This window comes from Podarcis melisellensis, assembly GCF_964234715.1.
Source record: "Podarcis melisellensis genome assembly, chromosome: W".
NCBI lineage: Eukaryota > Metazoa > Chordata > Lepidosauria > Squamata > Lacertidae > Podarcis > Podarcis melisellensis.
In genome coordinates, this window is record NC_138535.1 from 25,063,708 (window position 1) to 25,082,843 (window position 19,136).

Consider the following 19,136-nt stretch of genomic DNA (forward strand, 5'->3'; position numbering starts at 1 on the left):
CCGACTCTGAAAACAGCACAGAAATACAGCCTGTCTAGTAAAGGGGTAAAAAGAGCAAGCTAAACAGCCTCTGTAAAACAGTAGCATCTGAAGCTGCTAACCACATACTGATAAACATATCATAAAAGGAGAAGACATGAAAAACAAATGGCCACTGGGTACTACTAACAGTGGGACACGGGTGGCGCTGTGGGTTAAACCACAGAGCCTAGCACTTGCAGATCAGAAGGCCGGCGGTTCGAATCTCCGTGACGGGGTGAGCTCCCGTTGCTCGGTCCCTGCTCCTGCCAACCTAGCAGTTCAAAAGCACGTCCAAGTGCAAGTAGATCAATAGGTGCCGCTCCGGCGGGAAGGTAAACGGCATTTCCGTGTGCTGCTCTGGTTCACCAGAAGCGGCTTAGTCCTGCTGGCCACATGACCCGGAAGCTGCACACCAGCTCCCTCGGCCAGTAAAGCGAGATGAGCGCCGCAACCCCAGAGTCGGTCACGACTGGACCTAATGGTCAGGGGTCCCTTTAACTTTACCTTACTACTAACAGTACGAGGAAATAACCAAAGCAAAAACTCAAAAACTTTGTTTGAAGTAGTAAGCTTAGCATTATAAGGATGACCCACACCAAGTGTTGGGGGGGTGTGTCACACCTCCCTTTCCTCCAGCACAGCTTTTAGGAGGAGTTCCAAAGGTTTTGCTTCAGTTTTGGATTAACTGCATCTTGTCACAATGTCTGAAGCTGCACAAACCGCTTCATTTGAACCATGGCTCCTTGAAACAAGCCCATTTCCAATCGTGGGTTTACAAAGCTGGTCAAATGAACCACCTTAGGATCTGGACACACCAAACTGTGGTTAATTTAAAATCCAAGTGGAAGCTTCCCAATAGGCTTGGGGTGGGGGAGAGGTGTGCAAACCTGGAGGAGAGGCTGCCGTCCTGCTCATAATATGAAGCCACGGTTCAGTATGTGGCACCAAGGGAAATTGCCCACCACAACTAATACTTTCAATTACCCACCCATGTGGCCTGAGTGAACAGGACAGACTTTGCCTGGCACCCAACAATAAAGCTGTCATGTAGATGTCGCTTTCTCCAGCCCCAACTCTGATACAGGTTATAATAATAATAATAATAATAATAATAATAATAATAATAATAATAATTTATTATTTATACCCCGCCCATCTGGCTGAGTTTCCCCAGCCACTCTGGGCGGCTCCCAATCAGTGTTAAAAACAGTACAGCATTACATATTAAAAACTTCCCTGAACAGGGCTGCCTTAAGATGTCTTCTGAACGTCAGGTAATTCTTTATCTCTTTGACATCTGATGGGAGGGCGTTCCACAGGGCGGGCGCTACTACCGAGAAGGCCCTCTGTCTGGTTCCCTGTAGCCTCACTTCTCGCAATGAGGGAACCGCCAGAAGGCCCTCGGCGCTGGATCTCAGTGTCCGGGCTGAACGATGGGGGTGGAGACGCTCCTTCAGGTATACAGGACCGAGGCCGTTTAGGGCTTTAAAGGTCAGCACCAACACTTTGAATCGTGCTCGGAAACGTACTGGGAGCCAATGCAGATCTCTCAGAACCGGTGTTATGTGGTCCCGGTGGCCACTCCCAGTCACCAGTCTAGCTGCCGCATTCTGGATTAATTGCAGTTTCCGGGTCACCTTCAAAGGTAGCCCCACGTAGAGCGCGTTGCAGTAGTCCAAGCGTGAGATAACTAGAGCATGCACCACTCTGGCGAGACAGTCCGCGGGGAGGTAGGGTCTTAGCCTGCGTACCAGTTGGAGCTGGTAGACAGCTGCCCTGGACACAGAGTTAATCTGCGCCTCCATGGACAGCTGTGAGTCCAAAATGACTCCCAGGCTGCGCACCTGGTCCTTCAGGGGCACAGTTACCCCATTCAGGACCAGGGAATCCTCCACACCTGCCCGCCTCCTGTCCCCCAAAAACAGTACTTCTGTCTTGTCAGGATTCAACCTCAATCTGTTAGCCGCCATCCAACCTCCAACCGCCTCCAGGCACTCACACAGGACCTTCACCGCCTTCACTGGTTCTGATTTAAAGGAGAGGTAGAGCTGGGTGTCATCTGCATACTGATGAACACCCAGTCCAAACCCCCTGATGATCTCTCCCAGCGGCTTCATATAGATATTAAAAAGCATGGGGGAGAGGACAGAACCCTGAGGCACCCCACAAGTGAGAGCCCAGGGGTCTGAACACTCACCCCCCACCACCACTTTCTGAACACGGCCCAGGAGGAAGGAGCGGAACCACTGTATGACAGTGCCCCCAGCTCCCAGCCCCTCTAGACGGTCCAGAAGGATGTTATGGTCGATGGTGTCAAAGGCCGCTGAGAGATCCAGCAGAACTAGGAAACAGCTCTCACCTTTGTCCCTAGCCCGCCGGAGATCATCAACCAGCGCGACCAAGGCAGTTTCAGTCCCATGGTGAGGCCTGAATCCCGATTGGAAGGGATCCAAATGGTCCGTTTCCTCCAGGCGTGCTTGGAGTTGTTCAGCAACCACCCGCTCAATCACCTTGCCCAAGAATGGCAGATTTGAGACTGGGCGATAGTTGGCCATTCACCACCCCGCAGAGCCCATCACCCAGCCCTTCCCGGCTCGCTTTTATCAGCCAGGATGGGCAAGGATCAGGGAGACAGGTGGTCGGTTTCACTCGTCCAAGCAGCCTGTCCACATCCTCGGAGGTAACAGATTGGAATTGATCCCATGTAACAGGACCAGACAGAACTCTAGCACTCTCCCGCCCTGGCCCTGCTCCCACGGTGGAGTCTAGCTCCTTCTGAATCTGAGCGATTTTATTCGCAAAAAACTTTGCAAAAGCATTGCAGGAGGTCTTGGGGTCCCTACCAGGCCCCGGTGGTACAGGTGGTTCTGATAGATTGCGAACCACCTGAAAAAGTCTCCTGCTGCTGTTTTCTGCAGATGCAATGGAGGCGGCGAAGAAGGCCCTCTTCGCCGTCGCCATTGCCACTTGGCAGGCTCGACGTTGAGCTCTAACCCGTGTCCGGTCTGATTCAGAATGAGTTTTCCGCCACCAGCGCTCTAGCCGTCTCAACGATTGTTTCATCACCCTCAGCTCCGGGGAAAACCACGGGGCTGTCCGGGCTCCATGCAATCGGAGAGGGCGCTTCGGAGCCAGACAGTCAATAGCCCTGGTTAACTCCGCATTCCAGCGTGCCACCAGGGAATCAGCTGAAAGGCCATCAACTTGGGATAAAGCATCCCCTACCACTCTCTGGAAGCCAATTGGATCCCTTAAGTGGCGGGGGCGGACCATCCGAATCGGTCCCACCTCCCTGCGTAGGGGAAGGGTTGCGGAGAAGTCCAGTTGCACCAGGAAGTGATCTGACCATGGCACTTCTTTTGTTTCGCTTTTAGTTAATGTCAGATCACCAACATCCGTAGAGGTAAACACCAAGTCTAAGGCATGTCCGTGGCTATGAGTTGGGCCAGACTTATTCAGGGACAGCCCCATGGAGGCCATGCTTTCCACGAAGTCCCGAGCAGCCCCTTGTAAGGTCGTGTCGGCATGGATGTTAAAATCCCCCAGGACAACCAAGCTAGGTGTCTCCAGGAGCATATCCGCCATGACCTGAAGCAGCTCGGGCAGGGAATCCTTGGTGCAGCGGGGAGGTCGGTACACCAGTAGGAATCCTGTACTGCCCCTATTGCCCAACTTCCAGAACATGCACTCAGAAAACTGGGTCTTCCCAATAGGACGCCTGGTGCAGACTAATGACTTCCTAAAAATCACTGCAACCCCCCCCCCCCCGCCCACATGACCTGGGTTGCTGTGCGTAAGAGAAACCTGGTGGGCAAGCAGCGGCAAGGACAGGCCCATCTGCTTCATCCAACCAGGTCTCTGTCACACATGCCAGATCAAATCCTCCATCCACAATCAGGTCGTGGATGGCAGTGGTTTTATTCATCATTGACCTGGCATTGCACAGCAACACTTTCAGGTCATGTGGGTTTCCCTTGCTGATTACTGTATCCTTCCGGTCAGGACCAGACCTGGAGGCAGGGATAGTCCTCAAACAATGACTAAACCTGCCTCCTCGGTAATGACATGGTCTGGTCTTAGCATAACTCCTCCTCCTGCCCGTGATCACTGAGATCGGGTGTCCCAATACATCTCCCCCTGTGGAACCTGCCCCACCCAATCTATTGGCTGAGGCCCACTCCCAGGCAGCCATGACCCTTCCCCTTAAAAGGCAAAATACAAACTATATAATAATTTAACAGAATAATAATAATAATAAAACAAAACAGAACAGAACAAAACAAAACAAAGCAAGAAACAATAGCCCTGACTAAATGCTTATCCCACCCCAAGCAAAAATAAAGTAATGAAATAATATAATATTATAAAAAAAAAAACAACAACCACCATTTAAAGTGCTGCAAATTAAAAGCGATTAAAACATTTAAAACCATTGTGTCCATTGCTGCCGGTAGCTGCTCTAAACTGTAGTGGTAGTCACTTCCGGAGGTGGCGCGAAGGGTAATGGCTGCCCTTTCCTAACTGGGAAGGGTGCTCTGTCCGAGAACGGGTCGTCCGCTACGGCGAAGCGGATACCCACACCGGAAAACTGCAGGCGGCAGAAGCCTGCAGCCTTGGGACCCGGCGGGCGCCAGAAGCTGCCCCCGAAACGTTGAAGGAACCCAGTAAGGGGCTCCGGATCGCGGAGGAGGCAGCGGTGCTGAGGGTCGTTCCGCAATCGGCAGAGAGAAGCCGCGAAGCCGTTGCCGGTGAGCGCCGACCTTTCTTCCTGGATTTGGCTTTTAAAAGACAGCAATCCGTGAGTAATAGAGACTTTCAATCAATTGGAGACCAATTTGAGACCAAAGTAATTGAATTTGGCTGAAAGCGGAGGACGAAAAAGAAAAAGGAAGTCCGTCTTCCGCCGCCATTGAACTTGAACGCAAAGAGCTGGAGGAGTGGAGGCTGTGAGTAATTTTTTTATTGACTGGATCTGAGCATTTACTGAGCTGTATTTAAAGACAGAAAAGGAGTTTAAGCATTGGATTATGTGTTAGCATGGACTTTGAAATCTTTTTCTGCTGAAGTTACAATTTAAAGAAGGAAACCAGGGCTGGAACTGCCTGGTAACAGTAGCAATCAGTTTGCAGACCCAAGCATTTTGATACACAAACTGGGAAAACCTGAGAGGTTTGGACTTTGTTACTTTATAACATCAATTGAAGTACCAGCAAGCACTGTTTTGAGACATTGTGTTTTTATAATACCAACTCTGCTAAAAACTTAACATTGGAAGGTTTTTGGACTTTAACTTTTATTTCTGGGTAATCCTTCCTGAGAAGACATTTTAGGCTCCCCCTAGAGGTTTTTGGACTTAACGGCAGTGATATTGTTTTACTTTCCATTTCTTGGCCTGCTGGCTGAGTGCTGCACCTGGGCCGTCTTTTTCTCATGGGAACAACTCAGCTTGACCTTGACTATTAGATAAGTTTGGAATGAGTGGCGCAAAGAAAAAGGAGACTAAGGAAAAAGAACAAAGACCAAGAACGAGACAAACAACTTTAGCCTCAACTTTACAGCAACGTAGATCGTCTGTGCCTATCTTACACTCTGAGGAAGAAGCTGTTGGTTTCTGCTTTCTTCTCTGTGCAGCGAAGTGCTTGTCACGAGACAGGTTGTTTACATTCCACACAGTCTGTACTGTTGGAGGTTTTCCCACGGGAACGGGAGACTGGATGTGACGTATACTGGTTTCCTGTTTTTCCCTGCTCTTTGCAGTTTCAGTTTGTGATTCTCTCCGTGCTTTAGAGGAGAGATGACGCTTTCTCTGCTCTGGCAGAGGGAAGATGTTTTTCTGTAACTTACCAGCTTTGAACTGTAAATAAAGTAGTATAGAGCATGTTGGCTCATACCTCTCATCATTCCGCTGTGCACTGGATACTGCTTATCAACAACATTTGGTTTCGGGCCCAGAAAAATGCAGTGTTTTGAGGATGCACTCCAGAAGTCGGGCTCCTGGCAAAGGAACAAAGGAGCTAGAGACGAAGTGCCGGCAAAGAGGATCGGAACAGCGGCAGAGGCACGGATCGCAAGGTATCTGCTCTGCGCGTCAAAATGATTGATGAAGGTATGTGCTACTGCTCCGGGCAGCCTGCCAGCTTCTAATTAATGGCTTTAAGGCTGGACTTTGAACTTTTAATGCCGTTTTCCACGGCACAAGCGTAGTGGCTTGGATGGCTGGGAAAGTGAAAGTAACTTTCACAAAAATTAAAGGGCAACATTGAGAAAGCACTTGGGGACTTTCACTTTTGAGCTTGCTTTTGGAATGCAGTTTGAAGCAGCTGCAGATAAGCAAAGCAAATAAACAGAAGAGAGGCACAGGCAAGGCAGAGGCTGTTTTGAGATTGCCTTTGGATTGAAGCAGCTGTACACAGAAGCAGCATGTATACAGCAGCTTGATTTAAAGCAGCATAGATGATGCAGGAGGCAAATGCCAGAGTCATGATGGCTAGCTGCAGAAGGCTGGATGAGGCAAGTGGGGAATTTGATACCACTGATCAGCCAAATGCTCAACTCACAGTAGCTTGTGATACTGCCATGATTCAGAATGTAGCAGATCGGCGGGGTGATAGCTGCATGGGAAAGGGGGAGTCTTCACAGACGTCATCCCATAGTGCAGTGGAACCACCAGATGGCGCCAAAGCTTTGAAGGCAGTGAAATGCTACTCGTGTGGACGTCTAGGCCATATGAAGAGGGAATGCAAATATCCCAGGGCCAAGACAGAGCAGCGCAGCGGAAGCTCATCGCGTGGAAAAGGCCAGAGCAAAGGCAAAGGTCCGGTGTCCAGGACAACGCAGCACAAGGCAATGGTCTCACGCTTCGCTCCAAAGGTTGCAAAGGTTGCAGAGGTTGCTGAGGTCCAGAAGAAGTCTAGATCTTTCTTCGTTGTTGATTCAGCTGCAACGCATCACATGTGCAACGATAAGCGACTGTTCGTGTCTTTTACACCGCAGGAAGGTGCGATTCACCAGGCGGATGACCACACAATCCCCAGTAAAGGCTACGGAACTGTTGTTCTTCACAGTTTGGACTTATCGATACAGGACGTGCTTTATGTGCCGGACGCGAAACATAATCTGCTTAGCGTTGGACAGCTGATGGAGCGGAAAATAGACGTTTCCTTTAAAAACAAAAGATGCATCATCACCAAGAAAAATGATTATCAATTGTATGCTGAATTTGTTGATCGTTTGTTTCTTTTGTATTATGATGATGTTGTGCAGGATGACACTTGTTGCATTGCAGGTTCTAACAAAAGTTTGCATGCAGATTGTATTCATGCTTTTCACAGGAAATTTGGACATTTGCATTTTGAGGCAGTATCTAAAATGCCTGCCTTGGTTGAAGGTATGACTATTAAACCCTGCAGGTACCACATGAAGTGCAAGGCATGCGCAGCAAACAAGGTGAAAATGGCTGCGAAAGGTAAGGTGTCTAGTAGGCAAGCTACAGAACCATACCAAATTATTCATGCTGATTTGGTTGGACCACTAGCGCCCTCTTTGGGTGGGAATAGGTACTTCATGGTTCTTGTTGATGCATTTTCCAGGTATATTTTTGTGTACAATCTCAAGCAGAAATCAGAGGCTTTTCCTAGGTTCAAGGAATTCTGTGCTTGGTTGGAAAATGTGCATGGTAAGAAGATAAGGATTCTTTTTACTGACCGGGGGGGAGAATTCACTTCTCAGCAGTTTGAAGCTTTTCTGGCTGAGAAAGGAATTCAACACGATTTGTCTAGTCCTCGCTCGCCATGGCAGAATGGACTTGCAGAACGAGCAAATCAAACATTGCTTCAAGGGTTAAAAACCTTGCTGCATGATGCAAATCTTCCAGAGAGTTATTGGGCCGAAGCTCTCTCATGTTTCACTTACAGTTACAATCGCAGGTTATCTTCAGCGATTGGTTGTACCCCCTATGAGAAGATGTTTGGCAAGAAGCCATACATCAAACACATGAAAATTTTTGGTTCGGACATGTGGGTTCACTCACCACAACACTCAAAGTTAGACAAGCGTGGATTGCATGGTATCTTTCTAGGTTATCAGAAAGGCTCTTACAGAATAATGATGACTGACTCTAAGGAAATTAAGCTCACAAGAAGTGTTGAGTACAATGCCAAGTGGGGGGAGAATGTGGGAATTTTCCAATGTTATCCTGATGACAGTGATGAGACTGAGGATAGTCAAAAGCAACCGCAACAACCCACACCCACTGATGAAGGTTCTGATTCTGAGTCTGAAACTGAATCAGATGATTCAGAGGATTTCAAGAGTGCGAAAGCCTCTATGCGACCCTCTGAAAGCTCTGATCAAGAATTGGAGGAACCATTGTTCACAATAGGTCACTTTTCTCCTAAGAAGGAAGAGGAGAGTGTTGAAGACTTAAGGCTAATTCGTAGGTCACAGAGAGCCACAAAAGGCAGACCTCCAAAGAGATTTGCTGATGAGTTTGCTAAGATAGCAGTAACAGCTGTTAAAAGCTCCAAGAAGGTTTTTGAACCTTCAAGTTTCCAAGAAATCCAGGATTTGGATTCAAAGGAAGCTGAGCCATGGTTAAATGCCATGAAGGCTGAGCTTGATTCCTTGGAAAGGAACAAAACATGGGAACTTGTTCCAGTAGTTCCAGGAATGAAATTGCTTGGAAGCAAATGGGTCTTCAAAGCGAAGACTGATCAAAATGGCAAGATAGTTAGACACAAAGCCAGATTGGTAGCCAGAGGATTTGCTCAGGTACCAGGTGAAGACTATCACGAGACCTACTCACCCACAGTGAGGTATGAGAGCATTAGGCTTATGCTCAAGCTAGCTGCAGAGGAAAATCTACACATTAGTCACCACGATGTGAATACAGCTTTTCTGTACGGATCTCTAAATGAATCACTTTATATGCTTCCACCTGATGGAGTACAGGTAAAACAGGGATATGTTTGTGCTCTGAAAAGGTCTCTTTATGGTCTCAAACAAAGTGCACGGTGTTGGCACACAAAACTCACTGAAGTATTGTTTTCTCTAGGTTTTAAGCAAGGGAAAGCTGATCCATGTGTATTTGTCAAAGAGGAGGGGCAAAAGAAACTGTATTGTTTGTTTTATGTTGATGATCTTTTATTCTTTTGGAAAGATGTCACAATGTACAATAACGCCCTAGCTCAACTGAAAGAGCACTTTGACATGAAAGATCTTGGTGAGGTAAACAACTACCTATCTCTGGAAATAGAGAGAGATCAAGATGGTAACATTCTAGTACACCAGTCACGGAAAATTGCTGATGTGTTAAGCAAACTAAACCTGATGGATGCTAACCCTGTAGACACACCGATGATAACAGGTTATCAGGTAGATGACACTGAAGAAGCATTTTCTGACACTACACTGTACAGAAGTGTGCTAGGCAAACTAAACTTCATTGCCAGATGTTCAAGACCAGACATTGCTGTTAGCTGTAATTTGCTAAGCAGACATGTCAACAATCCTACTGTTAAGGATTGGAAAGCTCTGAAACGCATAGCGCGGTATTTGAAAGGCACTATGCATTACAGACTGAGATTTAACAATCAGAAGTCTGGTGGTCTTGAGATATTTGCAGATGCAAGTTTTGGAAGTGACACTACAGACAGGAAAAGTACGTCTGGAGTTTGCTATAAGTACAATCAGGGTCTATTTGATTGGTCATGCAAGAAGCAAACAACAGTTAGCTTAAGTACTTGTGAAGCTGAACTGAATGCACTGTCTTATTCACTTAAAGATTGTGAATGGTTGTTACAATTGTGCAAAGACATGAAAATTCCTGTCAAATGTCCAATCCAGGTTTACCAGGACAACAAAGCATGTTTGGCTTTGCTGAATTCTGAAGGTTGTAAGCAAAGCACGAAGCACTTGCAATTGAAGTTGCAACATGCTAGGGAACGTATTCAGAAGGGACTCGTAACGGTGTCCTATATGCCAGGTAATGAAATTCCTGCTGATGTATTGTCCAAGATTGTATCAAGGGATCAACACTGTACCTATGTGCAGAAGTTGGGTTTGTACTGATATTGTACGAACACGCTGCCCAGAGATGTTCACAGAAAGGGGGAGGATGTTGGTTTCTGCTTTCTTCTCTGTGCAGCGAAGTGCTTGTCACGAGACAGGTTGTTTACATTCCACACAGTCTGTACTGTTGGAGGTTTTCCCACGGGAACGGGAGACTGGATGTGACGTATACTGGTTTCCTGTTTTTCCCTGCTCTTTGCAGTTTCAGTTTGTGATTCTCTCCGTGCTTTAGAGGAGAGATGACGCTTTCTCTGCTCTGGCAGAGGGAAGATGTTTTTCTGTAACTTACCAGCTTTGAACTGTAAATAAAGTAGTATAGAGCATGTTGGCTCATACCTCTCATCATTCCGCTGTGCACTGGATACTGCTTATCAACAACAGAAGCTGCCTCCTTGCCACAGGCAGGGGGAGGAGAGACAGAGGATTTACAATTGGAGGATATGGCTTCAGGATCAGCCTCTTCCATTCTAGAAAAAATCTATGAAAAATTGGAATCTTTGGACAAGAGAGTGGAATCTTTGGACAAAAAGGCTGATGAGCAAACTGCGAAAATAGATCAGAACACAGAATGTCTAAATAGAATAACTGGGCAAGTGGCACAGAACACTCAATCGATTGCAAAATTGGAGGAGGCTGCAGGGGAAAACAGGAAACTGGTTGAAGACACTAGCCAAAGACTTGGACAGTTGGAAAAAGAGGTAAGACCACTCAACAAACAAGTAGGTGAACACCAGACCTATCTTTCGATGATTGAATTGAAGAATAGGGAGACTAATTTAAGGATAAGATCTGTATCTGAAGTAGAAGAAGACAAACTGGCTGAGTTCCTGACCAAAATATTTTCTGTGCAGTGGAAACTTGAGGAAAAAGACTTTAAAATTACATCAGCTTTTAGGCTGGGAAGATTGATAAGAAAAGACAAACCCAGAGATTGCTTGATAACATTGAGATCAAAGGAGGAAAGGGACAAGATTTTGGGCCTACATTACAGAAATTCACTGGACATTCTGGGTAAAAGAATTGAAATTTATAAGGATATTCCTAGACAGCTGTTGGATTTGAGATCCGAATACTCGGAATTAGCAAAACTATTGAGGAGCAACTCAATCATCTTTAGGTGGGATTTCCCTCAAGGATTATCGTTTACTTTTAGAGGGAGGAAGATTAAAATCAGAACATTGGAAGACAGAGACAAATTTCTGAACCAGTACGGAGAAGACCTTCATAAAGGACTTGGATCATTGCCGGAGCCTGGAGCACCAAAGGAACCGGCACCCTTGGATGACAAAGTACCACCCCCTGAAAAATAACCAGATTTATACAGGATGTCTCTGCAACTTCTGAGCTGGAACATAAATGGCTGCAACATTCCCGAGAAAAGGAAGAAAATCTTTCACATATTAAAAAAGGAACAATTGGACATTATTTGCTTGCAAGAAACACATGTGACTAGGCTCCACAGAAAAATTCTGGTAAATAAAAGACTCGGCCAGGAATTTATATCTTCAGACAGAGTAAAGAAGAGAGGGGTGGTGATATATGCAAAGGAGAGCCTTTCACCCAAATTATTATTTAAAGATGAACAAGGCAGAATTTTGGCAGTCGAAATACAGCATCAAGGAGAAAAAATCTTGTTATTAGGAATTTATGCACCAAATGAAGGGAAATCGGAATTTTATAAGAAGTTGCATGAGAGCATGCTGGAATATCTGGACTTTGACAACATCATCATGATGGGAGATATGAACGGGATTGTATCAACTAACATGGATAAGTCGCAAAGTCAAAAAGTTACCAAAGATGGCAGACTACCAAAGACCTTTTTTGAAATGACAGACAACATGGACTGGATTGACATTTGGAGAACGAGAAACCCCTTGGAAAAGGAAGGAACATTCTTCTCTGAAGCCCATCTGACTTGGACAAGAATCGACCAAATATGGATTACTAGATGTCTGGCACCTAAGGTCAGAAAAGTGGAAATCTGCCCAAAGACCTGCTCCGACCATAACGCTTTGAAAATGGATTTGACATTACTACCAACCGGCTCCTTTCGATGGAAGATGAATGACAATTTATTTAGAGATCAGGAGATTATTAAAAAGGCCCAAAAAGTTTTGAAAGACTATTTTGAAATAAATTTGAACACAACGGTGGAAAAAAGAACAATTTGGGACGCAAGCAAAGCTGTGATGAGAGGGTTCTTAATACAACAGAATGCTATCAAGAAAAGGAAACAAAATGAAAAGAAAGATAAGATTTTGGGAAAAATAAAAGAATTAGAAAAGAAGCTAAGAGGAAACCCGAAGTCGCAGCCGATTCTGAGAGAAATTAAACTCCATCAGGCACAATATTCTAAACTGATAAATCAGGAAATAGAATGGAAGATTAAGTCAATGAAACAAAAAACGTTTGAATCGGCAAATAAATGTGGGAAACTGCTGGCCTGGCAGTTGAAGAAGAGACAAAAGTTGAATACAGTAACAAATTTAGAAATTGAAGGAAGAAATATTCAGAACCCTGTGGAAATCAGGAAATCTTTTCAGAAATATTTCAAGAAACTATATACTCAAGGGCCGCAAAATGAGGTTGAGATTGAACAATTTTTGAAAAAAAACAGTCTTAAAAAATTTACACAAGAAAATAGACTACTCCTGAACAGTCAAATAACACGACAAGAAATTGAACATGCCATTCAGAACATGAAGTTGGGCAAATCTCCAGGACCAGATGGTCTGACCTCCAAGTATTACAAGACAATGAGTAATTATTTGATTCAACCTTTGATGGAGGTCAGCAATGAAATTCTGGAGGGAAAGAAGGCGCCGGAATCGTGGAAGGAAGCTTTTATCACGTTGATACCAAAATCAGAAACTGAAAAGACACAACTTAAGAACTATCGCCCCATCTCCCTTTTAAATGTGGATTACAAAATATTTGCTGATGTTTTAGCAGGCAGACTTAAAAAAGTTCTGAATGAAGTAATTCATAAGGACCAGGCTGGCTTTCTCCCAGGTAGACATATGTTTGCAAACACAAGGAACATTATTGACATTTTGGAACTTTTGCAAACAGATATAAACACTAAAGCAGTGCTGATATTTATAGACGCGGAGAAGGCCTTTGACAACATCTCTTGGAAATTTATGAAGGGAAATTTAAAAGAAATGGGAGCGGGGCGGGGTTTTGAAAATGGGATTGATGCAATATATTCAGAACAAAAAGCTAAATTGATAGTTAACAATGTGGTAACGGAAGAATTTAAAATTGAAAAAGGAACACGACAAGGCTGCCCGATTTCCCCTCTGTTATTTATCTCAGTTCTGGAGGTGCTCCTGAACTTGATTAGAGGTGACCGGCTGGTGCAGGGGATTCAGGTCGGAGCGAAACAATATAAACTTAAAGCTTTCGCAGATGACCTAGTTTTGACATTGCAGGAGCCAGAATCTAGTACGAAAAGAGTATTACAACTGATACATGATTTTGGTCAGGTGGCAGGATTTAAGCTAAATAAGCAAAAAACGAAGGTGTTAGGGAAAAACATGACAGACACAGAGTCAGAACGGTTTCAGAGAGAAACAGAATTATCATTGGTGAAAAGGGTAAAATACCTAGGGGTTAATATAACAGCCAAAAATCTGAGTCTATTTAAGGATAATTATGAAAAATGTTGGTCTGAAATTAAGAGAGACTTGGAAAGTTGGGCAAAACTGAAGCTTTCTTTGTTAGGCCGAATTGCTGCAATTAAGATGAATGTGCTGCCAAAGATGTTGTTCTTGTTTCAAACATTGCAAATTGTGGACAAAACAGAGTGTTTCCGGAGGTGGCAGAGAGATATTTCTAAATTTGTCTGGCAGGGCAAAAAGCCCAGAATCAAGTTTAAGATACTAACAGACGCAAAGGAAAGAGGGGGCTTTGCCCTGCCAGACTTAAGGTTGTATTATGAAGCCGCAGCTTTCTGCTGGTTAAAAGATTGGCTACTTCTTGAAGACACTGATGTGTTAGATCTGGAAGGTTATAACAATGCTTTTGGTTGGCATGCATATTTGTGGTATGATAAAGTTAAGATCAATAAGGCCTTTAAGAACCATATTGTCAGAAAAGCAGTGTTTAATGTCTGGACAAAATACAAAGACTTACTGGAAAATAAAACTCCAAGGTGGCTCTCACCTTTGGAAGCTAAGGCCTGGAAAAGACCCAATATGGAAGCCTACTGGCCAAAATATTGGGAACTGTTAGAAAAAGACGGAGATAATTGGAAATTGCAGAGTATGGAGAAAATGAAGGATAAAGTGCGAGACTGGTTACACTACGCTCAGATTAAGGAAATTTTTAAAAGTGACAAAAAGTTAGGATTCCAGGTGGAGAAATCGAAGTTGGAAACAGAACTGTTAGAACCTAAGACTAAGGTACTTTCAAGAATGTATAACTTGCTGTTGAAATGGAATACACAAGACGAAATGGTTAAGTCGGCTATGATAAAATGGGCACAGGACATTGGGCATAACATTATGTTTGAGGACTGGGAAAGGTTGTGGACCACTGGGTTGAATTTTACTGCATGTAATGCTTTGAAAGAAAATGTAATGAAAATGATATATAGATGGTACATGACCCCAGTTAAACTGGCCAAAATATACCATTCGTCAGATAACAAATGCTGGAAATGTAAAGAAAATGAAGGAACATTCTACCACCTCTGGTGGACTTGCCCTAAAGTGAAGGCCTTCTGGGAAATGATATATAATGAGTTGAAAAAGGTATTTAAGTATACCTTCACCAAGAAACCAGAGGCCTTTCTCCTGGGCATTGTCGACCAGAAGGTGTTAAAGAAAGATAGAACATTTTTCATGTATGCAACAACAGCAGCAAGGATACTACTCGCTAAGAATTGGAAAACTCAAGATCTACCCACACTGGAAGAATGGCAGATGCAACTGATGGACTATATGCAACTGGCGGAGATGACTGGCAGAATCCGAGACCTGGGAGAAGAAAGGATGGAAGAAGATTGGAAGAAATTCAAGATTTATCTACAAAAATATTGTGATTTAATGGAATGTTAAGAAGGATGCTTGGTTATAAACAATTGGCCATCACTGAAATAGATCAGGATTTGATGATAAGAGAGATTAAGAGAAACAAATTTGCAGGAGAACTATTTTATTGTAACTAAATAAGTGGTCACAAAATTTGGAAATAAGATGATAATTTGCTTGACAAAAATTTATTAACGATGTAAATGGGAGCGGGAGGCGTGAGGAAGCTCAAGGATGACACGAAATTTTGTTAAAACAAAGCAATACTGTTTATTATTATTGTATTTTTTTTTTCTAAAAACCCTAATAAATATTTATATATATATAAAAAAATAAACTGTAGTGGTAGTGCAGGCCCCGCCCCCTAGGCCGGATGGAGTTGGCAGGAGAGGGAGCGGTCCTCCCAACACTCACGCAAGCAGCAGCAGCAGCAGCCGTGTCCCGGAAGCCTCTCTCAGGCCTCTTATGCTGTGGTGGTTCCACTGGTCTTTGCACTTTGGCATGATCTGAGCTGAAATTCTGGGTGTTGACATATTCCTTCTCTCTCTTGGCGAGGACGTGCTGGATGAGTCCCTCTCTCTGTCCGGACTGCGGATGTGTGGAAGGCACAAAGAGCTGGCGCATAGTGTGGGTCATTGGGGTTGCTTCTTGCTCATGCTCTCCTTGTCACGGATACGCCTCAGGGAGATGAGAACACAACTCAAGTAGTCCTTCAAAGCAAGGAGGCGGGAGGGCACAGTACACCTCTAAGGCAACTTACAGCCTGCTTGGTGGCAGCGGTGGGGGTGGAGGCTCCCCATTTGCTGATTCTGCAGGTTTCTTTCCTTCTCCATGAAGTTATCCTCGAATCCCAGAATTCCCGAGAGAGGAAAAGACTTCTGAGGTTAGAGAGGCTTGTCGCCGGAAATCACCCCCCCCCTCCATTAACACGTGTAACGCACAAGCACCACACTCACACATGCACGCATCTCCCCTCCCTGACCCCAGAGATGTCCCTTTAGAGGGCCATCTCTTAACAGCCTTCCGTAAATAAGGAAGCGCTAGTCTGACAGCTCTTCTCTACAGCGCTCCACATCGCCCTATCTTTATTGTGAGTAGACCGGCCGCCTGAACTTTAGGTCAAACGGCGGCCGCCTCAGCCAATCAACATTGCCAAACAGCGCCCCTTGCGGCGGCCACGCTGGTACTGCAGGCTGCAAGCGCCTTTTCCTCACCTTTTGACAGCTCTCGATACAATGTTTCCGAGTTTAATTGACCGTGACTGATGTAATCAAAATGTAGTAAGTAACTTCCGAAAGGCGAAAGTACTTTGAACTTCAAGGACAATATTCTTTATAAATTCACCAAAAATCAGCCGTACATCGGATTTTCACCGGACCACTTTTATTTTGCTACATATTACAAGGACTATCAAAGGGGGGTGACCTGATGTGGGGCAGCCATAATCCCTTGACCGAGCGGTCACGTAGTCAGCGGCCCTTCTCAGCGGACGTGACTACCTTGATAGCCATCATGATGGGCTCAGACAGAAGGCTATCAAGGACACAATAAACTGCACCCTTTAGTGTATTCCATGCGGACTCGCACAAAAGGACTCTGACCGGATTCCCCTCAGGGGGCAGGAAACTTCGCCCTTCTCTTTTGTTCTTGTAAATAACTCATATGGGGAGGGGAGAGGAGGCTCCGACCAGGTGTCAGGTCACTCAGATTACCTGTGTAGCCCCTCCTCGACTCCTCCTAATATTAATGTAATCATGATGTAAATGTGATGTAATTCTGGGGGTGTAGCATAGGGGATTAGCAACTAATAAAAGTTAGGGTCTCCCTTTGTTCGGGGCTTCCATCTTGCTTCACCTCGTGGGCGGTGGGAGTCCTGTCGCGACAGTCTTTTCTTGAATAAAGACCGAGCCTACTGGCTGCTGTTTTGCTCTGAATTGCTCTGGTCGGTGTCTTCATTTGTCCAAGAGAGCCCTCGGACTTTCCTGTAACAGGCTTCAGAACCGTTTGGGGAAGTTTCGGGAAAGGAACTTAGAAAATACTTAACTGCAGGAAAATGTTCCTGCCTCCCCACAGCACCACATTTGCCGGACAATTGCCTCTCAGCTTATGCATGTTTAGGAAGGATTGTGGAGGCAAGAGGTCCTCCCCTCAAGGCCTTTTCCTCTAAAGGAGGTAGACTGGTCTTCTCCAATCCTCTGGCCACTGCTGAGTTTTCCAAACTTGCTGGCATATTGCGTGTAGCACCTTAACAGCATCATCTTTAACAAAATTTAATAGTTCAGCTGGAATACCATCACTTCCACTGGCCTTGTTATTAGCAGTGCTTTCTAAGGCCCATTTGACTTTGCTCTCCAGGATGTCAGGCTCAAGGTCAGCAACCACACTACCTGGGGTGTATGAGACATCCATATCTTTCTGGTATAATTCCTCTGTGTATTCTTGCCACCTCTTCTTGACGTCTTCTGCTTCTGTGAGGGTCTTTCCACCTTTGTCCTTTATTATGGTACTCTTTGTATGAAATGTTCCTTTCATAGCTCCAGTTTTCTTGAACAGATCTCTGGTTCTTCCCATTCTGTTGTTTTCCTCTATTTCTTTGCATTGCTCGTTTAAGAAGGCCCTCCTGTCTCTCCTTGCTATTTTTTGGAAATCTGCATTCAATTTCCTGTATCTTTCACTATCTCCCTCGCATTTTGCTTGCCTTCTCCAAGTCCACCTTTCCTTTTGAAGCAAAATGTCATTGAAATGGGGGAGAAATGCCCTGCATGAAGTCTTGGGTTTGCAATTTGGGGAGAGGGAAGACTGTCTGCGGCGCTGGGGAGCAGGCAGGCTAGCGAGGCCCCCTAGATCTAGAGGCCCATGGCTTCTGCCTACTTAGCCTATACATAAATCCGGCCCTGCCTATGTCACAGTGAGCACAGGCCCATCGATCACGTGCAAGGCATTCTGCATGTTGGGAAGGAGCCTCCTGTTCTGGGCCAGGTGGAAGAGTGACACCAGCAGAAGACTGGGTGGTGGGGTCGAAGCTGATCCCGGGGAGCACGTGAGGAGTCAAGGCTTCCCGCATGAAGGCCTCGCTTCCCCTAGAAGTCCCTGCCTCCTGGTCTGTGTTCGCTTTCTTCTTCAGGTACAGCGCCAGCATGTTCTGGATGGTGCACCTGCTTTCGGGGGAGAGCTTGTCGAACTGGTCCACACTAGAAGAATAGCCATGAGACGGGTGAGACTCCTGCAAGGCGTCCCCAAAGTCAGGGGAACATAAGCGCATTTGAAGAGCCTTGCTGGCTCAGGCCAAGGCCCATTCAGTCCGACATCCTGTTGGCATGTAGTTGGTCCACCACAATTGCAAGATTATTGCATCCTTCAAGAATGGTGTGTCAAGCTCCATCTGAGTCATCATCCAGGCACGCTGTGGAGCTGCATGGATGAGAGATGGGCATCTTCGGCCAGTCAGGGCTGAAGAGCTGGCAAGATCCCCTGTACTGAGCCGGAAAGCAAACTCTTTGGCCTCCGAGATCTCTCCCGACTCTCAGCAGCCCTCACTGTGAGCCATACTAGAGGAATGTTGTCCTGCATTTGCTGAGCTACAACACAGGAGCGCACCCCCAGGGGGCCATGATGTGGTAACCCTGGCGAAGCATTGCAGAGCAACTGAGAAAGCAGAATGATGTTTGCGTGGACAGTCCATTAGAAAGCTGCACTATTATTGCATCGATAGCACATTGCAGAATACGGCCCCCCTCCAGGCAAAAACATCCGTCTGGCGGGACAGTAGCTTTGATTTCGGAGGTTGTGGTTTTACATCTTCCTATTTATTTATTTATTTATTTATTTATTTATTTATTTATTTATTCAAAATTATTTATTTATTTCATAAAATTAAACGCTGAAGAAGTGAATACCAGAATAGATCAGAACTCACTCCCAAGGTAAGGGGAAGAGACATGGCTAAGATGGCAGGACAGCTTACTCTATGGTGTTAACCCCTTCATGCACTAATTAGACTGAAGCATG

At 45.4% G+C, this 19,136-nt stretch overlaps 1 pseudogene across 1 annotated transcript in view; it reads right to left on the minus strand.

Annotated features, from left to right (window-relative positions):
* The window catches only part of LOC309361275 (inositol polyphosphate 5-phosphatase OCRL-like), a 32,499-nt pseudogene extending 13,980 nt beyond the window's left edge, over positions 1-18,519 (minus strand). Inside the window, exons 1-3 of the transcript in view lie at positions 18,481-18,519; positions 15,889-16,006; positions 15,612-15,806 (exon numbers count right to left, since the gene is read on the minus strand). The product of the transcript in view is annotated as an inositol polyphosphate 5-phosphatase OCRL-like (transcript). The remainder of the gene's footprint in view (positions 1-15,611; positions 15,807-15,888; positions 16,007-18,480) is intronic.
* Between the last annotated feature and the right edge of the window lie 617 nt (positions 18,520-19,136).